At 42.4% G+C, this 23829-nt stretch overlaps 1 protein-coding gene across 3 annotated transcripts in view; it reads right to left on the bottom strand.

Moving 5' to 3' along the window:
* Ryr2 (ryanodine receptor 2) overlaps positions 1-23829 on the bottom strand; it is a 574535-nt gene that overhangs the window by 395191 nt on the left and 155515 nt on the right. The window lies entirely within an intron of this gene.

Here is a 23829-nt window from a genome sequence, read left to right on the forward strand (position 1 = left end):
ACTGGCATTAAAGAAGACCCTTGAATGGCTTCCCAGTTCTGAAAGAATAAAGGCCCAATATCCATCAGCTTTTAAGACTTTTGTCCCATGGTTTGTAGTCAAGGAACCATCTCCAACCAACCTCCTGTCTTATGACGCTCCTATAAGTCTTTTCAATATACTAAGTCCCTTTGTCCTCCTCTGATTAAGAGCTGCCCAGCCTTCAAGTTTAAATTCAAGCATTGGTCACAGACACAAGCCTCTCCTGCTCTACCAGGCTGTTCTTGTGCTTTATGCCCCTGTCACTGAATTTTTCCCTTTAGATTTTCTGGTCATTATGTATTCATTTCTGTAGCTATTAATGTCCAGTTATTAAATTGAGACTATTGTTACTTAGAAACACATCCCCCAAACCATAATGTCAGGAATGGAAGAGGGAGCCTGTAATCATGAATCTCAATGAACACATTTACAAGAATGTCAAATGAAGGAATAAAACAAAAAGCCAAAATTTCTAATAGGTGAGTACCACCCTTTCACTCAACTCATGGAAGACACTACAATTCCAGATCCAAGCTCAGCATGAAGGCTTTTTCAGTGCTGAAGAAATCCTGGTTTCCCACAAACACTATGACAAGGTAGTAATGCAGGTTGGCACAGCCTGGCAAAGAAAGGGGGTAAGACATTGAGGAATACCCTAGGGGTCTCACACAGGGGTAGAATACACCCTGGCTGATCCCAGAACAAAGACACGAGGATATCTCTGAAGAGTCAAGAAGTGTTAACTGTCCTAGAGAATAGAACTACAGATAGCCAAAAGAGGTAATGGGGCAACCCCAAAGCTAAGCTTGGAACCAGAGAATCTAGAAATCAATATACAGGGGAGGTGATGATGAGGGAGGGGAGATGAGGAAGAGGCTGAAAGGTGAGATTTAGAGGATGTGTGTAAAACAAAACAAAGGACCCTTTGCACCATGCAATCCAGATTACTTTCAATTCACAATATTCTCATCTCTTCTTCCCAAGTGCTGGGATTATAGGTGTGAGTCACCATGCTCAGCTGGGTCTAACAATTTTGACCAAATATATCTTGAATGTGGCTCTCACATCTGTGGAAGAAAGGAGCCACCTCCTTCTATAGTCGGCCAGCCTATCACAGTAGCCCCTAGCACCTGGAACCCTTCTTCTAGCTATCCTTATAGAGACTCTTGCTTTGTACAAGCTAGTACAAAACACATGAGACTCAGTTTTTTTCAATACTAGCATTGTAAAGCTTGTGAAGAATTCAAACGTTCATCTACATATTTTATTCATCTTTCCTCACGCTTCCATATTCATTTCCCAACTGTTATTGAATAACCAGAAGTATAATTAATGATAAGCTCTTTGTGGACGGAAACCAGTTCCTCGGGCCACATTCTGCCTGTTGGCATGTGTCATGGTATAAACAGCTGTATGAGGAGAGAAACAAGACCTGCCTTGCTTTGGGTCTGTCCCCAGGTCAAATTCTGTGATCAGTGAATATAATGTATGCTAGATGAATGGCTGGGGGTCCTACACCACCTCCAATTGTTCACAGATGCATGCTGCCATGCCAACAAATGGAATCACCAATTAATATGGCCAAGGTGAGAGCCTACATAATATCCAATTGAGCTGAATATTGGATGACCCTAGTAAGTGATTTGATGATTTAGGGGAAGCAAGGAAATAGGGCAAACTGGAGGAAAATTATAGAGCCTGTATATTAGAGCTACAGCAAATCTTACTGTAACATAAATACAATAAAACTTTGATTACGATTATCTTCTCATATACAATTTACACAAGTCAATTATAGAATACCCTTAGACATATTTATTCTATTTTTACTGGAGTGGGAGGTTATGTGCACAGGAATGCAGTCCCCGTGGAGGCAAAGAGGAAGGGGACTGATCTGGGAGAGGTAGAATTGTGGATGGTTGTGAGATACCCGACATGGATGTTTGGAACTGAGCTCAGGTCCTCTGCTAGAGCAGTAAATGTCTTAACCTCTAAACCATCTCTCCATCCCATGTGGTATACACCTTTTAAAAACTATTTACATTATTATATTTGTGTGTACCCATAGAGGCTGGAAGAGATAGCCAGATCCACTGGAACTGAAGTGATAGATGGTTGTGAGCCACCATGTGGATGCTGGGAACTGAACTCAAGGACTTTTTGTAAGCGATCAAGTGGTCTTAGCTATAAGCCATCTCTCCAGTTCCCTATAGCGCACTCATGAAAGCTCAGTAGATATCCTTAACAGCTCTGGATGGCCTCAAGTCATTCACCATGGCAAGTACTTTACATAAACTCACTATGTTTGTCTTGGTTTACTCAGGTTTAAGCCTTTGATTATTAGTCTGCATTGCTTCATGAGGGTCTCTTCAGAGACAGTCTCACCTAAAAACCTTTCCCTGTGGCCAAGGAGATGGTTCAGTTGCTAAGCGTTTCCTACGAAAACACGAAGACACAAGTTCAAATCTCGACAACCCTCATAACAAGTTAGACTCAGCTGCATGCACCTATTTTCCTAGCACTGGGGTGCTGGCTGAGGGGGGCTGCATGTAAGTGGGTCCCTAGAGCTTGATGGTCAGCTGGTCTTACCAAATCAGTGAGTTCCAGGTTACGTAGCATACCCTGTCTCAAAATATAAAGAACAGACTGATGTCCCAATGCTAACCTCTGGCCTCCACAGGTATGTACACAGGTAGGTACACACATCACATCACACCACACATAAATAGGCAGACACAAAGAATATAAGCATAAGAGGACACGTATAAGCGCACACATACATGTGTGTTCACATTATGTGTCTTATTGTGTGGTTATCTGTCCAGGGGATAAAAAGAAACCAGATGGATGCCCCACGGGGATATATGCTTTAGGGACTGGAGCCATGTCTCAGTGATTAAGAGCACTGACTCATTTCTAGAGGCTCCAAATTCAGTTCCAAGCACCAACATGGTGGTACACAAGTCTTAGGGGCTCCAATGGCCTCTTCTGGCCTTCATGGGCACTAGGAACTCAAGTGGTGCACAGATACACATGCAGACAAAATACACATACACATGAAATAAAGAGAGAAAACTGAAATATGCCCTGTAGCCAAAACCTAAAAGAATCATATCATCATGCATGTTAAACCACAGCATGTGATTGTGGCTCATAAATATAGAGTTGGATTCCCTCTGTTTAATTCTCCCCTGCATGTCCTGGGCCTTTAAAACTTATCACAATAGCACCAGCAAGTTGGCGCAGTAAGAGTGCTTGTCACCAAGCCTCACAGCCTGAGTTCAGTCCCTGGAACCCACCGGTGGAGGAAGGTAATCGATTCCAGAAGTTGTTCTCTGACCTCCCTACATGCCAGGGAGTGCCCCATTCCCAATAAATAAATAAATAAAAATGTAACTTCCTAAAATGGAGGTTTTTTTATGGGGAGAACTTCCAGCAAATTTGTGACAAGTTAATAAGACATGATTTCTCTAACAAATGATGCCAAGTCTTCTGAAACAGAGCAGCACAGAAAGTAATTCGCAACCAACAACATCAACAGCCTCCTTCAAATGTTCATTCATCATTTAACAGATCCTTGCTTGGGACACAAATATATGCTAGGAACTGCTCTAAGTGCTTGAGATAAATCGCCTGGCACACCAAAGATCCCCAAACTCATTAGGCTTACGTGCTGGCAAGGGAAGAGACTCAATAAACAGAAACACAATAAATGTATAATTACTTAGACGATGAAAAGTTCTACAAGGAAAAAAGACAGAAATCTAAGGGGATGGGAAGCGCTATGTGCTGGGGAAGGACTGTGGGGGACTCACTGGGGGGGTGACTTCTGAATGAAAACTTGGAGGGAAGGATAATAAACCTGAAGACTGTGTGGAGGTAGGACCCAGAGAGAGAGGTTTGCGGAGAGGTGCCCAGACCAGAAAACAGTCTTAGCAATACCCAGAAAAGCACTGATGTAGGGCATAGTTCCTGAGTACACTGTAGGCATATCACACTTGAGACCCTTAATTTAAGCCCTAGTACAAAGAAAAAAGAAAGAGATGTGCAGAAGAGTAGAAAAGGATGCAACGAAAAGGGAAGAAATGGAGAGAGGGGGAGAGGAGGAAGGGGAAATAAGGGAAAGAACGGGAGAGGGAAAGAGCGATGGGAAGAAAGGAAGGAAACAGGAACAAAGACCTTTTGGCTAGAGTGCACTAAATGAGCGGGAAGTGGTATGTTATTCCTAAGGGAGTCAACAAGGGGACCAGATCATGAAATACCTTGAGGCCAGCACTGACACTTGTGCTTGTAGTGTAGGAAGTGGTGTACGACTAGGCCAGCCTGTGTGGTCAGTAAGGAGACAGGACAGCCAATGAGGGTTATTACCATCCATGGGCACATGGCAGCTGAAGCTAGGTTGGCAGTAGAGGAGGTACAAAGAGATCAGATTTTGCAGATATCACCTGGATGCCTGATCTGTCTTGGACTCCATGCTACATGCCCATTACTTCATCTCACTTATTCTATCACTGCATAAGACTGTTCTGGCATCTGGCCAAACTAAATGTTAACTTCATATTCCCCCCAAAGAGAGAAACAGATAACACAGTGAGTTCAAACAGCTGTAAGGAAGAAGAGGGGGGACAATATAGCTGGAGTTTTGTTACATTTATATAGTCTTCAATTTATGTGTTAGTATAGGCTTATTTCTAACACTCCTTGAGAAAACTATGAAAATTATACTTGTTCTGTGACCTTTAAATTTTTGGCAAAAGATTAAAACCTCTTACTATGAGATTAATGAATATACAGAAAATTGAAAGGAAATATGGGCACTAAACTTAATTTAGTATACTATAATTCAAAACATTGGAAATATCAAGAGTTGGGGCATTTCATTTCCTTATAAAACACTGAACAAGAACAGTGGTGTGGAGCTCGCCTGCCTAACCCTGAAATACCCCTGAGCTACAAGCATCAACTGCAGGCTTCGTGAGAACATATACTTCCTCTCTGCTGGGATCAGCTTCCAGAACTCTCTGTGTGCTTTCAACAGGGGGGATCTTTCTGAATTGTTCCACCCTGTGCCTCTAGGACAATGTCTTCCTGTCACATGGTCCTCTTTACAAGAAACTCAACTTTACTGTGCTCCTCTCACTGTGTGTGGAGCCTTTCCCAGGCCGTCACTGTGCCCAGCCCTCCTTTCTCTCTCTAACTCCTTTGTGCCACGGGAATGCTTTCTTCTAGTGGTACCCCCTTCTGCCTGGATTCATGTCATCCACTGGCCAACTCCCTCTTGTCAAGCTTTACATGTTTTCTGTGCACTAACCAACAGGAACCCCACAACACATTTTGCTGCCCTGACCTACAGACAGTTGCAGGGAGCTGCCACTGACAAAAAGTGACCTGACACCTCATGACATGTACACCTGTGGTTTCATAGTGACAGGTGCCATGGGTTAATGACACTGCAGAAACTTCGGGGAAATTCTAGAGGTTTTTTTGTTGTTGTTGTTGTTTTTTGGTTTTTCGAGACAGGGTTTCTCTGTGGCTTTGGAGCATGTCCTGGAACTAGCTCTGTAGACCAAGCTGGTCTCGAACTCACAGAGGTTTTTTAATGCTTTGTTTGTGTGTTTGTTTCTAGACAGGTTCTTGTGTAGCCCAAGTGGCCAGATGACCTGGATCTTCTGTTTCTACCTACCAAGTGCCAAGATGAGCATGCAACTGTATCTGGCTTTCTTCAGCCATTTTTATTGGTAGTGATATTACTCTGTTTAGACTACAGTGTGACTGCCTAATCTCAGTCCCCCACCAGCAGATGAGTTCAAAGTTCTCCAAAGTCTCTTTCAGTGCTCACATTTTATAGTTCTGAAGACAAGGGAGGAGGCAGAACCTCCCTGTGCAATCTCAAGGGGAGAAATTCAGTGTGCCTTTGATACTTTACATTGACAACGACTACGTCTGGCATGGTTTTCAAGAGAGAGGACTAAGGGAAGCTTTCCATAGAGGGGACTACAGGCTCCTGCTTTCCTGTAGTCTTCCTTTCTTTTACTGGCTTCCCTAATTTGTGGTGTGATGTGGGCTGACACACCGAGTTCTGGCTTTGTTCTGTTGCTGGGATAAAATACTCTGACCAAAAGCAAGTTATCAAGGCAAGAGCTTGTTTGGCTTATCACCAGGGAAAGTCAGGGTAGAAATTCATGGCAGGAACCTGGAACAGAAACCGTGAAGGAATGCTGCATGCTGACTCACTCAAGCAGCTTATGTTCAACTAACTTTCTTACATAGCCCGAGACCTCCCACCTAGGGGCAGTATTGCACTAGCCTCCCACTAGTGGGCTTGGCTATGCTACATCAATTATCACTCAAGACAGTGACTCACTGATATATCACAAAATAAATGGATTGAGTCAACAATTTAATAGAAGTTTCCTCTTCCCAGACAACACTAGGTTGTGTTGAGTTGATTATATAAAGGAACTAGGACACAAAATAACCACAGTGTTTTTTATTTCACAAACAGCAAACTGAAGAAGTAATCTCCTGCTCTATATTGATGACTCATATATGGAAGTTTACATTCAAGATGGCATGTAAAGAATTATGCGCTATAAGGCCTGAGGTCACCCTGGGCCTGGGTAATGTCAGCTAAGGGGAAACAGGATGGGAACATCCAACTCTCAGGCTCACTTGAGATGCCAGACCTCTTGTTTTCTTTCCACCAGCCAGAGATGGCAACCGGCCAAACCGAAATCTGAAGCCAGCACTGTGTCTGAATATACACACATTCCAACAGGGTTTTTCTAGTTCATCTTTGAAGCACAAACTTCTAACAGAAAGGAACTTTTCATTTTCTTCCTAAATGAAGCCTGAAAAAACTTTACTACACCAATAATGTTCAGGCAAGCACTTGCCATCAGCTACCTCACTGAAACCCTGATGGACTCCTCGTGGGCCACCAATCATCTCGAGAGGAGAAGACTGGCTTCCTGCCATCAAAGTCTTAGCAAATGAAAGACCGAGACGTCAACAGAAAAACTCTTGCGTGCCTTTTTACAAATGTCAGAGGAACAGAGAGAAACAAGAAAGAAGGCTCAGACCCCATCCTATCAGCACCCACAAATCGTGTCATGGTAGTTTTTATTTTTGCTTTCTTGTTTGAGACAAAGTCACATGGAACTCAGGCTAGCCTCAAACTTGCCATGTAGCCCAAGGGTGGCCTTGAACTCTTGATCCTCCTGCCTCCACTTCTGAGTGCTAGGATACCAGGCATGTGCCACCATACCTGGTAAGGATCTATAATCTACTTGGAATTTAATATACCCAACAGACAGATCTTGTTGCAGTTCTTCAAAATGCCATTTACCCATTTTCCCTATCTTAACAAACAATACTGCCAATCGAGTAGTAATCAACACCATATGCCTAGTACCCTTTAGTATTTCCTCCTAATTGTCTTCAATAATTTGAATGTGAAATGTCCTGAAGATGGAGACTGCTCATTCATTTCCCAGCTGCCCAGACCTGGATAATCACGCAGGAACTATATTAATTGCAACACAGCTTGGCCTATTAGCTCAGGATTATTATTAAGTAACTCTTACCTCTTAAATTAACCCATTTCTATTAATCTATGTATCACCACAAAGCTGTGGGTTATGGGTAAAGCTCCTGCATGTCTCCATTGGCCTCTACATAGTGTCTCTCTGACTCTGCCTACTTTCTCTATATATCTCTTCCAGCTTGGCTATATTCTGTCCTGCCATAGGCCAAGGAAGCTTCTTTATTAACCAATGGCAATAAAACATATTCACAGCATACAGAGGGGAATTCCACATCAATATTCCCCATAGGCATGTGCATTTGAATACTCTCTCTTCTCTCTCTCTCTCTCTCTCTCTCTCTCTCTCTCTCTCTCTCTCCTTCTTGTGTGTAGAAGAAATGTGACCAGCCTACTTGCTGGTCCTGCTGCCATGCCATGCCTTCCCAGCCATTAAGGTTTCAATTCCACTGGAACTGGAATTCAAAACAAACCCTTCCTTCTGTAAGTTGCTCTTGGTCATGGTGTTTCATCACAGCCACAGCAGAGCGACTACTGCACTGCCTAATCCTGCAACATGCTCTGCTTGCATGTCAGCTGTAGCACATGCCAGCCCCTCTACAGGCCTGGCTTCGCAGGAGCCGTCACCTCCTTCCTCTGAGCATCCTCATCCATCATGCTCCAGGGGCCATCACAGAGCATGACCGTTGTTGTAAAGGAACTGGGAGGACAAGGATGGGACAGGCTGGCAAAGAACTTAGGGTACTATGTGGTAAGACCCCTACCCCAAGGACATAAGACAGGAGAGTCAGAGATCAGCAGAAGACCATTTCTAGCCGATGGGGAAACAAGGTCCTGAAATGCAAAGGAGCAGAGCTGCACGACTGAGGAACATGGATGATGGGTAGAGCTGCGTGGCAGTGGACTGGGTGTGTCTTCTCCAGTATCCCAAACTATGTGGCAGAAAGACCGAGGATATGGTCATGAAGCCATTATGAAACATAGAAAACTGTATATCTTGGTAGATACCAAAGCGGAAGAAAAGGTCCCAGAACCAATGGGACAATGTCAGAGGACATTTCTTACGAAATCTTGAAACTATTCTACATTTCTGAACTAGGTTAAGAGCTATGGTATCATGGCACTTAGGGTTAGTAGAAGAAAAGGAAGACTAGGGAGATGGCTTGGTGAGTAAAACACGTATTGTGCAAGTACAGGCTAGAGTTCAGATTCCTAGAACCCAAGCAAAATTGGGGTGAGTGTTGAGGAAACTGCCTGACTCCATTTCGAAGGCGGGAGCCATTATGCTGTATTTTTAAAAATAGGTTTCTGTTCACTGTGAGAGTTGAGCTGCTCTCTGTTTTCTGGAACCTGACCTTCCCCAACCCAAGACCTTGATTTGTTTTTAAGACCCTGACCCTCCCTGGGCCTCCCTGATCCTCCCTAATCAGCGGTAGGTGACAAAATAATGTTTTTAGAAGTTTTTTGTGTATATTTTCTTATCACCTCATTGTCTCCCTTCTGTAAAACTACTTGATATTTTACTCCTTAAAAGGGGCTCAAGAGGTAAATTCAGGGCTGCCCTCTTTAACCTGACTTAGGAGGCAGTCATTGGCCAGCTCTTGGGTTCACCCCAATAAAAAAAATCAAGCTCACTTCCAGTTTGGCTCAAATTGTGGTAGTGGTCTTATTTTTGCCATTGGAATTAGAAGCGTGATAACCCCCCTGTAATACCAATGCTGAGGCAGAGACAAGCAATCCTTGGGACAAATCAGCTAGAAAGACTAGTCAAGATAGTAAGTTCCTGGTTCAACAAGAGCCCCCATCTCAAAATATAAAATGGAGATCAATAGAAAGACACCCAATGTCAGCCTCAGGTCTCCACACACATCTGCTCACATATGCACATGCACTCAAACACTCTCACACACAAGCACACATACACTTGTACATACTATTCATATACATAAGCAAATGCACACACATATGAGATCAAGACCTAAAATAGGTTAGATAACATTTGTCAATTAGCTGAAAGTAGGTCATAAACAATGAGCATTTAAATTTAATCTTTATTGAAAGCAGCACATTTTCAGAAGTATTCTAGTATAAGAAAATAAGCAAACATTGGAAAAGTTTTGAGATCAGACTGAAAAATAAGGGACATATTTCAGAGAGTCAAAGTCTACATCATTCAAGCAAGATGGAAGTTAACTTTGATTGATACGTTCTCCAAGAAACACAAGTACAGAATACATCGATTTCTACTTTCCAACTAAAAGTAGCATAAATAAGATAGACAACTGTGGTCGTAGCTCAGTGGCCCACATCTCTCGCTTGGCAATGAGCACAGGTCCATTTATCAAGACTTCTGCTGAACTCATCTTCATAAATGTGCCGAGTCTGAGAAAGTTATCTGACCCCCTACACACACCTACAAGCAGATCAGAGATAAGTACTACAGAAAACTTGTTCCTATTCACACATCTACATCCCCACAGAGGTAAGCAGAGTAGTTTACCCATCAATAATATCTCCATCCCAGTAGAGCTCAAGCATAACTTTTCCTTCTGAGACAGGAAAGAGCAGAGCTGTACATGTGTGGGACAAGAAGGAGGGTGCCTGTGGCTGTAAGACAGTGAGCTGGATATCGCCTGTAGCCAGGTCCACCTCAAACACATGTAACCCAAGGATGATCTTGAACTTCTAATTCTCCTGCATCTACCTTCCAAGTGCTGGAATACCAGCCTGAGCTATCTACCACGTCCAGTTTCTGTGGTTGAATTCAGGGCATTCTGAATGCTAAGTAAGCATTCTACCAGCTAAGCTACATCCCCAAATCCTCAAATAGAGTATTAAGAGACCAAAATAAATTCCAAATGGGTTAACCCCTTAGCATCTATACTGGCAATGCCTATACTACAAACTGTGATCTATGTTTCCATACAAATTAAATACATTTATTCATAGTACCTTGAAGTATAGAATTTACATAAAGCAGATGGAACCTATACATAAGTATGAATATATGTACATATTATACATATTAGTTTGGTTATAGCTAAATTTTAAAGGAAATCTCATGTTCAGGGTAATATGACCATTGATAAATGCATACTTTAGAATGTTGGGTGCCATCCTCCTCCCATCTAAATACTGACAGAACCCACAAAGAGCAAGTGCCAGGAAGTCCCAAGATGCAACTCCCAGTCATATGGCATAATCCATGTTAAAATTCTAAAAGGAAAACCACAGCATGCTAATTAACCCAACATTTTGAGTAAGGATTCTGAAAAGCCTTCATTTTAATAAAAAATGCTAAAATGGGCCCATTTTAAGAAAGGATACTGAAATGACTCTTCACTGCCTAAGTAGAATGTTCTACAAGAGGATGTGGAGGGGTTAATTTTTAAGATCTGAATCTATGCATCCAAAAGTCATTATCAAGATAAGGCAATTTAACTTTTGAGAATACCATCCTTTCTTGGGTGTACAATACAGTGACCTTCAGTGAACATATTTCTCTTAGACTATATGAAGTAAGGACAAATTTTCAGGATGCAGTAAAGTAATATAACAGTAATCTGGATAAATTCACAGTTTTCTACTGTAAGATGGTAACCAGCAAAGAGCTTTCTACAAATGCAAGGAGCTTGATCTAATATGGTTCATATAAGTAAATATGCTCTTCTCTCCAGGGCATGCCCTGATGCCTGTCTCCTCACTGCCATGCACTAGCATGGCTTCTCTCTGTGCATCCATAAGCTCAGTGCATGGACACAACATCTATCTATGCATCCACAGCTGTTTGCAAAGGCACAGCCTCCATCTGCATCCAGGGTTCTGTGTTAGCCCCCATTTCTGCATCCACAGTCTGTGCACAGGAATCGCGACTACCTATGCATTCATAGATTTGCCTGGAGAAAATAGAACAAAACTTTTTCCATTCCAACCTTCCATGCATTTCTGTTACTGATGAAGCTATTCAATTCTCTTCTTTCCTGCTAATGATAAATCTAATTATTTAATTAAAATGTTAATGAGCATTCAGTGTAGCAGACACTGCAACTCCCACAGTTTCATTGTCTCTTGAATTGATTCTCTTTACTTACAAATAGTACACATTACCAACGAGGGCTTTTCTCTGGCCTGAGAATTCATCAGTGAGCTAGGAGTTTATACCCAAATGTAATCTCTTCGTGCTAAGAAACAAGATGGGCAAAGGTGCAGGAAAATCAGTGCTGGCAAATGGGGCAGATTTCTGCTCAGCTGTTTTTCCTGAGCACATGCTGACACTGTAGAGATCAGTTAAAGGTTAGCTTGTACACAGGTAAAATTCAGGCTACAGGTTTTAGGATTGGATTTTCAAAAGCTTGGCCTTGAAAGCACAAGAATATGAGTCAGTTAACAAGGGTCAAATCAAATGGACAGAAAAATACTCACACATGGGAAGGAAGAAGATTCTGAGCCACTAAAACCTTCTGGCTGGACACAAGGAACCTCCTGGGGTCAAATAAGGAAGCTGGGTTTCCAGCCTATGTCCCACTCCAGTAATGGGAATCAATCGGGGAAGCCCTGGGCGGTTAGTCTACCACTTTCCCTTTGTAGAAAGTCACTCCCTGATGGTCATGCGTAGTCATTTATCCTCACATTAACAGTTAACAGCTCATAGCAACAGAAATGAAGTGAAATGGGCATTGCTCTTGGGTGAGCCACACTCAGGGTTCATATCCCAGCATCCCTCACTTCTCTATGTGGTCACAGGGGCTGTCTTTTTTTCCCCCAATCTATGAAAATAAATGAAACTCTCTTGTAGAAGATTGTTTTAAGGAACCACATTAATCATGAATATAATCTGTACAAAGTACCTCAGAAATGGTGCCCAAAATATAAAAAGATGATAAATAATTGTTTCTTTCTCCCTCCTATATTTGAAAGGATTAAATTCATTTACAAAACTCGGGAAAGGTATTGACAGTGAGAAAGGACATTGTTATGAAATTGATTAAAGCATAAAAGCAACATGAGGTCGAATTATCAAGAAAAATAGAGAGTGTGCTATAGGGCAGCCAGAGCTGACTTCTCTCGTGACACTAACCGTTATCTGTACAAGGCTATGAGTGAGTTTGTGAAATAGCCCAGCCAGACACCATATACATTGTGACCAGCAAAGGAAAGGGCCTGGCACTCTAGAAGGACAGGGAGGCACTGACGTGAATGAGAGGAAATGGGACAAAGACACCACAGTATGCTTCCAGAGGGCCTTGGAGACCATGGAAAGGGCTTTGGCACATAGACAAAGATGAGGGCCAGTTGCAAACAGGAATGATAGGCTTAACACATCTCCTCTAAAAGCCTTACTTGGGTTGCCATCCTCTGGGTACAAGAACGTATTCCTGTGGCCACATCAAACAATGACAGTACCCACCCTCAGTGTCACGTGTGTAAGTATTGGGGAGAAGGCCTTTAAAGGCAGAATCAATGGGATTTGCTGATGTGGGGTAGACAGAGAGGGGAAATAATAATCATAGGGCTTATGGCCAAATACCTGGGTAGACAGTGGAACCATGAACTGAGATGATCAATGCCAGGGAAGGGGAAGCTTGCATTTGGGAAGGGGCTAAGGGTCAAGTTTGCATGGATCTGACTTATGACTCCTTTTATCCAATGAACAGGTCCACCAAATGTTTAGATTTACAAATCTGGAATCCAGGGGAAATGTCATGGATGATGATGGATAGTTCAGTGTCTCCAAAGTGAAGAATGTATTTAAAGACATAAAATTAGTTAAGATCATTGGTGGTATGGGTGAATAAATGAAACACAAGACCTAAAACTCAACATTAACTTGTAGCTCTCAACATTAGAAGTTCAGAAGGTGCAGGGAATTCAACAAAGGATAGATGCAGAGGATGGCCTGTAAGAGCAGAGGAAAGTCAGGAGCCCAATTAAGAAAAAAAAAAAGAGATAGTAACCCTTGAACTACAGAGAATGCTAAGCAGATTCCAACTGAGAAGTAGGCCAAGTATTGCTCAGGAATTTGATAGCTAGTTGTCACTGGGGGACTCGTCAGATGTCCTTAGCCATGGAAAGGAGATCTAGAACCAAAATGACTTAGGAAGGAATGGGAGAAGATTCAGAGTGGTAGAAATGGTCAGAGTCTGAAATGCATTCTCAACAAACAGAGCAGCAGCTGCAGGGATGCACAGTTAGGAAAGGAATATGGGATAGGGGAGGGGAATTCTTTAATATTTCAGGAACTATGGAGAGAGGTGTGGTGGTTTGAAAGAAAATGGTTCCCAAAGAGAGTGGCACCATTAATAGGCGTGGCTTTGTTGGAGGAAGTGTGTCACTGTGGGGGCGGGCTTTGAGGTCTCTTGCCAAAGCTTCCCTCAGTGTGACTGTTAGCTAACTTCCTGTTACCTGCAAGATGTAGCACTCTCAGCTCCGGCGCCACATCTGCCTACAGGCTGCCATGCTCCCTGTCATGATAATAGACTGAACCTCTGAGACTGTATGTGAGCCACCCAATTAAATGTTTCCTTAATAAGAGTTGCCTTGCAATTCCACTCTGGGGTATGTACCCAAAGGATGCTCATGTATACTACAAGGACATATGCTCAGCTATGTTCACAATAACCAGATCCTGGAAACAACCTAGATGCCCCTCAACAGAAAAAAATGGTAAAGAACATGTGCTACATTTACACAATTGAGTACTACTCAGCTGTAAAAAAGAATGGCATCTTGAAATTTGCAGGCAAATGGATGGATCTAGAAAAAAACATACTGAGTGAGGTAACCCAGACCCAAAAAGACAAATAAAATACCTACTCACTCATAAGTGACTTTTAGACATAAAGCAAAGAAAAGCCAGCCTACAGTCCATAACCCCAGAGGATCTAGACAGCAAAGAGGACCCTAAGAGAGACATATATGGATCTACATAGGAAGGAGAAAAAGACAAGATCTCCTGAGTAAATTGTGAAGGTGGGGGTACAAGAGAGGGTAGAAGGAGAGGAAGAGGAAGGGAAGAGAGTGGAGAAATATGTATAGCTCAATAAAATCAATTTTAAAAAGAAAAAAGAGTTGCTGTGGCCATGGTGTCTCTTCACAGCAATAAAAACCTTAACTAAGACAAGAGATAAAGAGAGCATAATCAGAGAAAACTAACCTCATGAAAATTAAGGACAGATGGTAAAACAAACACACACACACAAAGCAAGACAGAGGAAAGATGGGATGTGATTATCTAATAGCTATAGAGGAAAAGAATCTTTCATGACAACTGTCTGCATGAAACTATGAGGGTTACCAAGAAAAAGATCTGAGACAAGTATTCTTGATATGTGTAAGACTAAGACAACATTAATATTTGAGGGGAGAACATGCAACAAGGAGAAAAGTACACTGAATGAAGGCAGGAGCTGAGACTTGGGCATCTATGCCTGGCTTCCAGAGGTGGCATCCTAAGAAAGGAGTCATGATGCTGGTGTTGGGAGTAGAGGTGGGAAGACGCAGAAATCCTCTTCCAATTGCCTCTTTGCAAATGAGTCGATCCTTCATCTTAATTTCCAGCGGGACTACAAACGCTTGTGCTTCAGGATTTGTGTTTGCAATGTCAAGTCTTACAGAGCTCAGTGGACTGTGGTGCAGCTGGCACTTGCAGCTCCACCTAAAATACCACAGGTTTTTTTTCTGATTTCTTCAGAAACCATCAGCATGACTTCTCTCTCTTTCCCTTCCTCTCTACCAAGTTAGGTTCTCCTTTTCTTTAGCTAGCTCGCGGGCCACCCAAGGAGAAGGCTTTGTTCCAGAATGTGCTCCTCTTTTGTGTGACCCTCCCACGGTGCTGTGTAAATGGCCAGCAAGGGGGCTGCTTATGAAGCTGTCACCTGACTCCCTTCCCTAGTCAGCACTGGGAGGTGGAGGTGCTGGTGACAGAGGGACACAATGGAGCTTGGAACCCACCAGCAGTTCACTGGGCAGTGACATCTGAGTGGGCCTGGGCTTTATTCCCTTCCCCGTGGAGTTACTATAACTGCCTTAATCAGGATCAGCCCTGACAGCAACCTTCTGCAATGAATGGCAAAGTGGGCTACGTAACCATGCAAGTCTGGGACTTAAAACCTGAGAGCAGGAAGGGGGAATAATATAAAACCTGAGACCGAAAGAAAAATGACAACAAAAGTATAACTTGGCTAACAGGATTTTAAAGAAGCAAATAGTTTCCACGATTTTGAATGCTTCCTCTTCTTGGGCATGTTAATTCTTTTGAGTATTTTTTTTTTCTTTTTCCTTCTTCTAAGCATTTTCATTAAAAATATGAGAGAACTACTTATGACAATGGACACAGTGCTAAATATTTTTTCTTTAAAATTAAAATGACGGGGGTGTGGCTTAATGATAGAGTTCGTGTCTAAGATGCACCAGGTTCTGGGTTCAGTCCCCAGCACTGCAACCAGGAAAAGCAGCAACAACAGCAACACAGTTGTTCAAATTAAACTAAGAAGGAGATGGGAGTAAAACTCATTTATACTGGTGACAGTATTCGACAAATAAAAAAAAATTAAAGATAGCTTTTGGTTAATAACCAGTAATCATTTGCAAAATAATATGTAGGATCATCAAAAGTAAAATCATAAGTTAAACAAATTTTATATTCATGTCTAGCTAAAGCTGGCAATCAAATGCCTTAGATTCTCTATAGCATGGCTGGCTCCATTGATTAAACAAGCACTCCTTAAATCAAGCCATCCAAATGCACATATCTAAGTATAAAGAGGTGAGGTAGGGTACTATTTCAATGCAAAAACCAAATCAAACATAGTAAGAAAGCAAAATCTGCAAACCACCAGGCTAAAAAATTATAGAAAGGAAGATTCAACCACTGTGCAAAGGACTGAGACCAGTGACATCACTGGGAGAGTCACGTGCTTCATGACACATTAGCAGGTGTAGCAGCTCAGTGAGCCCAGTGACACACTACCACAGGTAAAGAAGCAAAAGATCTTCTCAACAGGCCAACTAAAATACAGATAAGCCATCTTTCCAAGTTGCTGACACAACAAAGAACCAGTGAGGACTAAAAATCCATTTTTGAAACAATAAGAGCCTGAGCTTTTATGAGACAGTCACTAAAAGCTGTGTCCTAGATATTCTTTTGTTTTGTTTTGTTTTCGAGACCTGGTTTCTCTGTAGCTTTTGGAGCCTGAGCCTGTCCTGGATCTAGCTCTTTGTAGACCAGGCCAGCCTTGAACTCAGAGAAATCCGCCTGCCTCTGCCTCCCGAGTGCTAGGACTAAAGGTGTGTGCCACCACTGTCCTGCTGTGTACTAGGTGTTCTAACAAAGGAAGTCTCTGCCCAGATCCTGCAACTGCCCTGGGAGTAAAGAGCCACAGACGCAGAAAGGTGAGGTTTCTCTAAACTTCTAGATGTCACCTGGTACATGGTGCATGTGAGCAGCATCACCAGGGCAAAAGGGACTGTCTACCTGCAGTCTGGATAGGTGCGCGCTGAGTGCATTCTCTCCCGGCGTGTTCTAAGACACATTACATTCTGACATATTAAAGCTTAGGATGCTTCATGTGTTGGTGACATCACAGACATGCTGTCACACAAAAGCACTGACCCAAAGTCCAGCACAGTACGGCTCAATGTTCTCGAGAAGACAGCACCCCATCCAACCCCTGTCTGACAACAGATTTAACAATCCACATGACTTCTCTCCTCATTACCGGGTTTATAGGGAGTACAGTTTTCTAATTAGATATCTGCCTCCTCCTTCAAATGCCAGCACCCTTGAGTCTAATGATTAAAGGCCTGATGAATCCCACGGTGCTTATTTCATCCCATCTCCATCTGATCTGAAATGATAATATCTGCAAATCTTCTTTGAAATGCTGTGTCATCTTAAGACAGTGGTCGTGTCAGAAGCAGTATTGGTTTTCATTTGTCTGCTTGCATACAAATGGAATTATTTTTTCCACCCTATGCAGCCAACCCATTGAAAAATAATAACCTAATTTTAGGAATGACATTTAGATGAGATCATGGGGTTGGAGGGAAACTGCCAGGTGGTTCTCCCACCTCACCCATGAACCTCAGGGCTCTCTGGGCGACGGTATTGGACTTTGGGCAGGGGTGTCGCTAAATCACTTGGTGTTTTATAAATGAAAAGAAGAAATGTTAGTTTTTCTTTCTAAGAGCCAAGAAGAGGCCTCTGCAGCTTGCTCACTCGGCCACTGTAGACCTCAAGCTTGGTTGAGTGTAAGAATCAAGACTGCTTAGCAACAGGACTATCATTAGTATGCACGGTTTGTAAACGGGCACCATCGTGTTTCTACCTGAATGCAGTTTCAGGCAATTTTAGGCTGATATGATGGTATCTGACCTATGAAAACTAAAGGTCACAATTAAAATTAAATTTGGATTAGCGTTTTTTGAAGAATAACAGAATAATCAGAACTCTTTTGAGCATTCTGTGCCCATAGAGATATACAGAGAGGATTTTGGGGGGGGGGGACATTTTCCAGTTTCTTTGAAAGGAATGATAGACTTTTTCAACATAAGCAATTGAAGAGGTAAGCTCTTCAGGAGAGTGGATGATGGCCAGTGAGATGACTCACTGAAAAACCATGATGAACCTTAGTTTCTAGGTATCTAAGCGCATTGCCAAACTAGACATAAAACTATATGTCAACTTGACACAAACTAGAGTCATTAGAGAGCAGGGAGCCTCAACTGAGAAAATGTCTCCATAAGACTGGGCTGTAGGCAAGCCTGTAGGACATTTTCTTAACTAATGATTGATGGCGGAGGGCCCAGACCATTGTGGGTGGTGTCATCCCTGGACTGGTGGTCCTGGGTTCTATAAGAAAGCAGGCTGAGTAAGCCATGGGGAGCAAGCCAGTAAGCAGCATCCCTCCATGGCCTCTGCATCAGCTCCTGCCTCCAGGTTCCTGCCCTGCTTGAGTTCCTGTCCTGATTTCCTTTGATGATGAACTGCGATGTGGAGGAATAAGCTAAATAAACCCTTTCCTCCCCCAAGTTGCTTTGGTCACAGTATCAGTGACCCTAACTAAGACACTAAGTAAAGTTTGTAAACTACCTAGAAGTATATCCTAACATCTAGAAAACTAACCTTGAATCGCCCTCCCCCGTTCAATACTCAGAGCAAAAAAGAAAATCAATTTACAGTTAGGAGTGTGCTTGCAACAGTTCAATTTACATATTTTAATTCATCCCCTTAAGTTAAGAAACTTGAAATTATTCCCCTATGAAATATGTAAGGAAGTATTTTAACGCCTGAGAATCGGTGACACACCGTCTCCCACTGAACTCTTACTACAGATGCAAACCTTGATGTATTTCATTAGCTCTCTGTTTAGAACACCTCATGAGGGCATTCAACACCAACATCACAGCCAAACCCACCAACTGGAAAGCTGTGGACTAAGGCTGGGGGTAGCCAGGTGGGAAAGCTTGGGGGCTGGGACTCATGGATGAGGGAGTACTGGGGCTCATTTCGAAGGGTCTACCCAGCTTAGAAGTGCAGTACCTGAGCACCCCAATTTATGATCTTAGGATGAAAACATATGACAGATTGGAGTTTTCACTTTAAGATCAAGGTTACATCGGAGAGCCGAGGGAAAAAAAAATGTCGGCAGCTCAAGTGATCAAGGAAAACACTTTCTCAGTATGTCCCTTACAAGCTCCCTAAGGCCACTACTGCAGCAGCCCATGGGAATATCCCCAGAAGTGACCAATATGCTTTGTGTCCTAGGGTTCTTAAGAGTCTTAATTTAGGGATACTTTCAAATTTTAGATTTTTTACAAAATCTAAATCTAAATTCAAGATACATTCCCTGTCAGCAGAAGTAAAAATTTATGGAGGAATTTAAATACAGAATAAACATTAAAAATTTTGCCCATTAAGCCACAAACCAGGTAAATAGAAATAAAATATAAAATGCTGTAAGTTATCAAAAATGGGTTTTTTTTAAAAATATGTTAATTTTTCAATTTTATTGTTGTTGTTGCTTTACTCAAGATGGAGGGATTTGAATTATATGGCCTTTAAAAAAATGTAAAACTTGAAGCAGATGGTAATGTCAGCTTCCATCACAAGGCAAAAAGTAGATATTCCTGTGAAAAGAATAAACCAATAGGTCTGTTCTGGGTTCATTTCTGTTACTATGATTAAAACAAACCCAACAAAAGTGACTTCTGGGAGAAAGGTATATGTTATCTCAGAATTCCAGGTCACAGCCCATTACATTAGTGTGGGGACAGTGAGGCCACAGCAACTTGAAGCAGTTGGTCATGTCACACCCACAGAGTCGAGAGCAGAGAGAAATAAGCGTGTTTTTTCCTACTCGCTTGCTGGTGAGTAGCTCTTTTCCTCCACCCTGACACAGTTCAAGACTCTCTGCCTAAGGAATGGAGCCACCTACAGTGGGCTAGGGCTTCCCACATCCAGAAACTTAATTGACATAATCTTCCACATGCCCACAGTTCAACCCAATTTAGACAATCCCTAATGGACACTCTCTTCCCAAGGTATTCTAGGCTGTGCCAGGTTGACAAGGCTAATCATCACGTCACCCTAGTATAAAGTATCTATCCTTTCAGAGGGTGGAAAGGCTCTGGGATATTAAAGGTAGAAACAGGAAGCTTTTATTTCTACGAATATCACACAGATTTTGCCTGGGCCTCCTTTTTTAAAAAGTTTGTTAAGCCTTTTCGCTTTGGGCTACTGTGCTTCTAGTTATCTAAGGAAGAGACCATTGCACCAAACTGTCCAGTGGCTGGATGATTCAAGTTCTACCTACCAAGTTAAGAAAAGTTCTGCCGGACTCTGTCTCTGAAATTCTGAGTCAAATATCCAGCTATGGATATTTGTCAAATATCCAGAGTCAAATATCCAGCTCAGTTGGTAGAATGTTTGCCTACTGTCTTAGGGTTTCTGTTGCTGCTTTGGAGACCATGACTGAAAGCATAGATCCTGGTTACAGTCCATTGAGTGAAGCTAAGGCTCGGCCTTAAAAAGGGCTCTAACTTGGAGGAAGAAGCCCTGGAGAAGGGCTTCTTACTGCCCAGCTCAGCCTGCATTCTTCCACAACTCAGGGCCACGTGCACCCCAGGGAGGCACCATCCATAGTGAGGTGGGTCCTCCCACATCGGGCACTAATCAAGAAAATACCTGGCAGACTTGTTTACTGGCCCACTGAATGGGGACATTGTCTCTCTTCGTCTTTTTCCAGAAGACCCTGGCTAGGGTCAAGGTGACACAGAAATCTAAACAAAATATCGAGCATGCATGAAGCCTTAGGTCTGATCCCCAGCGTTGAATAAACCAGGCAAACACCTATAACTCTAGCATTAGGGAAATAGAGATGGGAGGATCACAAGTTCAAGGTCAGCCTGGAATATGTGTTACACTGAATAAAAATATATCATCTACATCAAATCCAGCTTGACTGGTAAGACATTTTCCTACATCCATGTCTGCAACCCACATTATAATGGTTGCCAGAGTCACCCTGAAGTTTGGGTTTGCTCAATATCCCATCAACTCACATTTTAAAATATGTATTACTCCTAGGGAACATTGCAATGAATCATGCCTAAGCTTTTAAAGTATATAATGGTCAACCTGGGAAGAGCAGGCCTAATCACCATTATTCTTGGCTGACACATGATTATGTTAAGCTCTAGCTATGTGAAAGTACAGAACACATCCCTTAGAAATCCACCCAGAACAGGGGCTTGAGAGATGGCTCTGAGGTTAATAGCACTGCTGCTCTTCCAGAGGACCCAGGTTCAATTCCCAGCACCCATATGGCAGCTCACAACCATCTATACCAGGGATCAGGCACCCTCACACAGGCATACAGGTAGACAAAACACCAATGCACCTAAAATAAAAATAAATAAATTTAAAAAAAAAGAAATCCCCCAGAAGAAACAAAACATCACAACTCACCCAAGGGCTGGGGAGATGGCCCAGGGGTAGCAGTGTTTGTGAGACCCTGACGTTGTTAGTATCCTCAAAGAAAGAAGACCATGGTGACAAGTGTGTGTAACCCCAGCACCGCGGATGCAGGAAATTACTGAGGCTGGATGGCTGCCAGCTGAGATCTAGGTTCAGAGAGACCACCTCTCTCAAGAGAGTAAGTCAGAGAATAATAAAACAGGACATGCTCTGACACAGGCATGTGTGCTCACCTCTACATACATGCACAGACATGTGTGCACACACATACACAGAGAGAGACAGAGATAGACACACACAGAAACAGCACATCAAAATTGAACAGAAAAGTACTGAATAATAAGAAGCTAGAAGCTATCTAGAACTGTCATTTACATCATAAAAATCTCTCTATTGCTCAAAAATAAAAAGGTTTGCTCAAACAAATGAAGTTTGCACAAGGAAAAAGAAGTGAGAAGGAAACGGTACCCTCTGGATCGGTATAAACAGTCTAAGTTTGCACAGTATAATTAAACACCTTTTAGGTATTTAAAATGGATTGGAGCACAGACACGAACACAAAGTCACACTATCCACTGGAGTCCAGGAACTACAAGGAAGTGTTTCTTCCACTTTCACCCTCCTTCCTGTAGGATCCCTGGCTTTCTCCTTCCATCTCCTTCCCTTCTGTGAAAATTAATGGGAACCCCAGCTATGCAGGGCTTGTGCTACACATCCCCCATGCTGTGGGAGACGAGAGGTACAAGGATACTGAAGTGCATCCAACAAAAATTTTAGTCATGCCAGCACCCAAAACCCCCCTATGTTCACATTTCCTCAAACAGCATACGGAAGTTACTGTATGAAATTATTCATTTCAAGCAAGCTAGAAAACAGTGGGATATGCATGGCTGGCAGTGAGAGTTCATCTTTGGGGACACCTAATGGGGAAAATAAGCCAGTTTCACACTCATAGCCCAGGAGAGTTCCAGAAATGCTAAATGAGTGTCCATCATACCTCACCCACAATGGAGAAAATGGGTATTCACAAGGTCTCCTTTCAAAAAAAAAAAAAAGTGGAATGAGATTGGGGAGGAGTGGAAAGGGCTTGAAAGAATTTGGTTACCCAGCAACAATGACACCGTCATTAGTACAACCTCCTTGTATAAGCTAGTCCATCCAGATTGCCTGTCCATGGAGTCTAATTCCAGACCCATCTCTCTTTATCAGCGAATGTGAAAACACATATTCTGTTTCTATACCCCTCTGCTTTATTCTACTTCAAAGTCTTAGCTAGTGCTTATGAAATAAAACATAAGAAAGCACAACATTTATATTAAGAAGTCATGTCCACCCCATGAATGCCAAGCCTGGGATCTCTACCACAGATCTGTGGTATACAGCCAGCATGAACTGAATTTGGTAATGAGGTTCTAAAAAGCACTAGTTCATTTTCTCCATACTTCTTCAGCAAAACATTTATCTGGCTTTAAAAGAATCAAACAAAGAAAAACAGATATTAAAATGACAAAAAAGTATATAGTTCTTTGATATTTGATATGCGCCTGCTTAGAGACTATTCAGTCAATTACATACACAATCTTCCCATCCTCACACAGCATGCTAAAATTATACTTTTTAAATCACCATGGGGTTAATTCATGCACAAGGGAAAGCAAATGTACTCCACAAGATAAGGAGCCATAATTTAAGGACTATGATTTAAAATCTAACAGTATCAATGGCCAAGAGTCTTCCGTTAAGCTCTGTAGAGACAGGACTAAGCCTGCACTTGGTAAACAGACAACCTTGTTTTTTACACAAGCCATTTGTGACCAGAGCCAGTATCTCAGTTGGTAAAGTGCTTGCCTTGTAATCCACAGGACCTGAGTTCAAGTCCCAGAAACCACCTAAAAGAGGCCCAGGTGTTAGTTAGTTCCTGTCTGCAACACCACCAGACAGACAGAGGCACAAAGACCAGCTGGCAGCAAGTGGAATTAGTGAGTTCCAGGGCTGTGAGAAACCTTTTCTCAAAAAAGATAGTTGGTGCCTGAGGCCTCCATTTGCATCTGTATACACATGCCACACACCTATGCATGCACCAGCACACATGCCCATACATACACCAGACTACATGCACATTCCCATACATGTACCAGCACAATACACATTCCATACATATACCAGAACACATATACATGCCCATACATGTATTGGAACACATACACATGCCCATACATACACCAGAACACATACACATGCCCATACATACACCAGAACACATACACATGCCCATACATACACCAGAACA

This window comes from Microtus ochrogaster, unplaced genomic scaffold, assembly GCF_000317375.1.
Source record: "Microtus ochrogaster isolate Prairie Vole_2 unplaced genomic scaffold, MicOch1.0 UNK2, whole genome shotgun sequence".
Lineage (NCBI taxonomy): Eukaryota > Metazoa > Chordata > Mammalia > Rodentia > Cricetidae > Microtus > Microtus ochrogaster.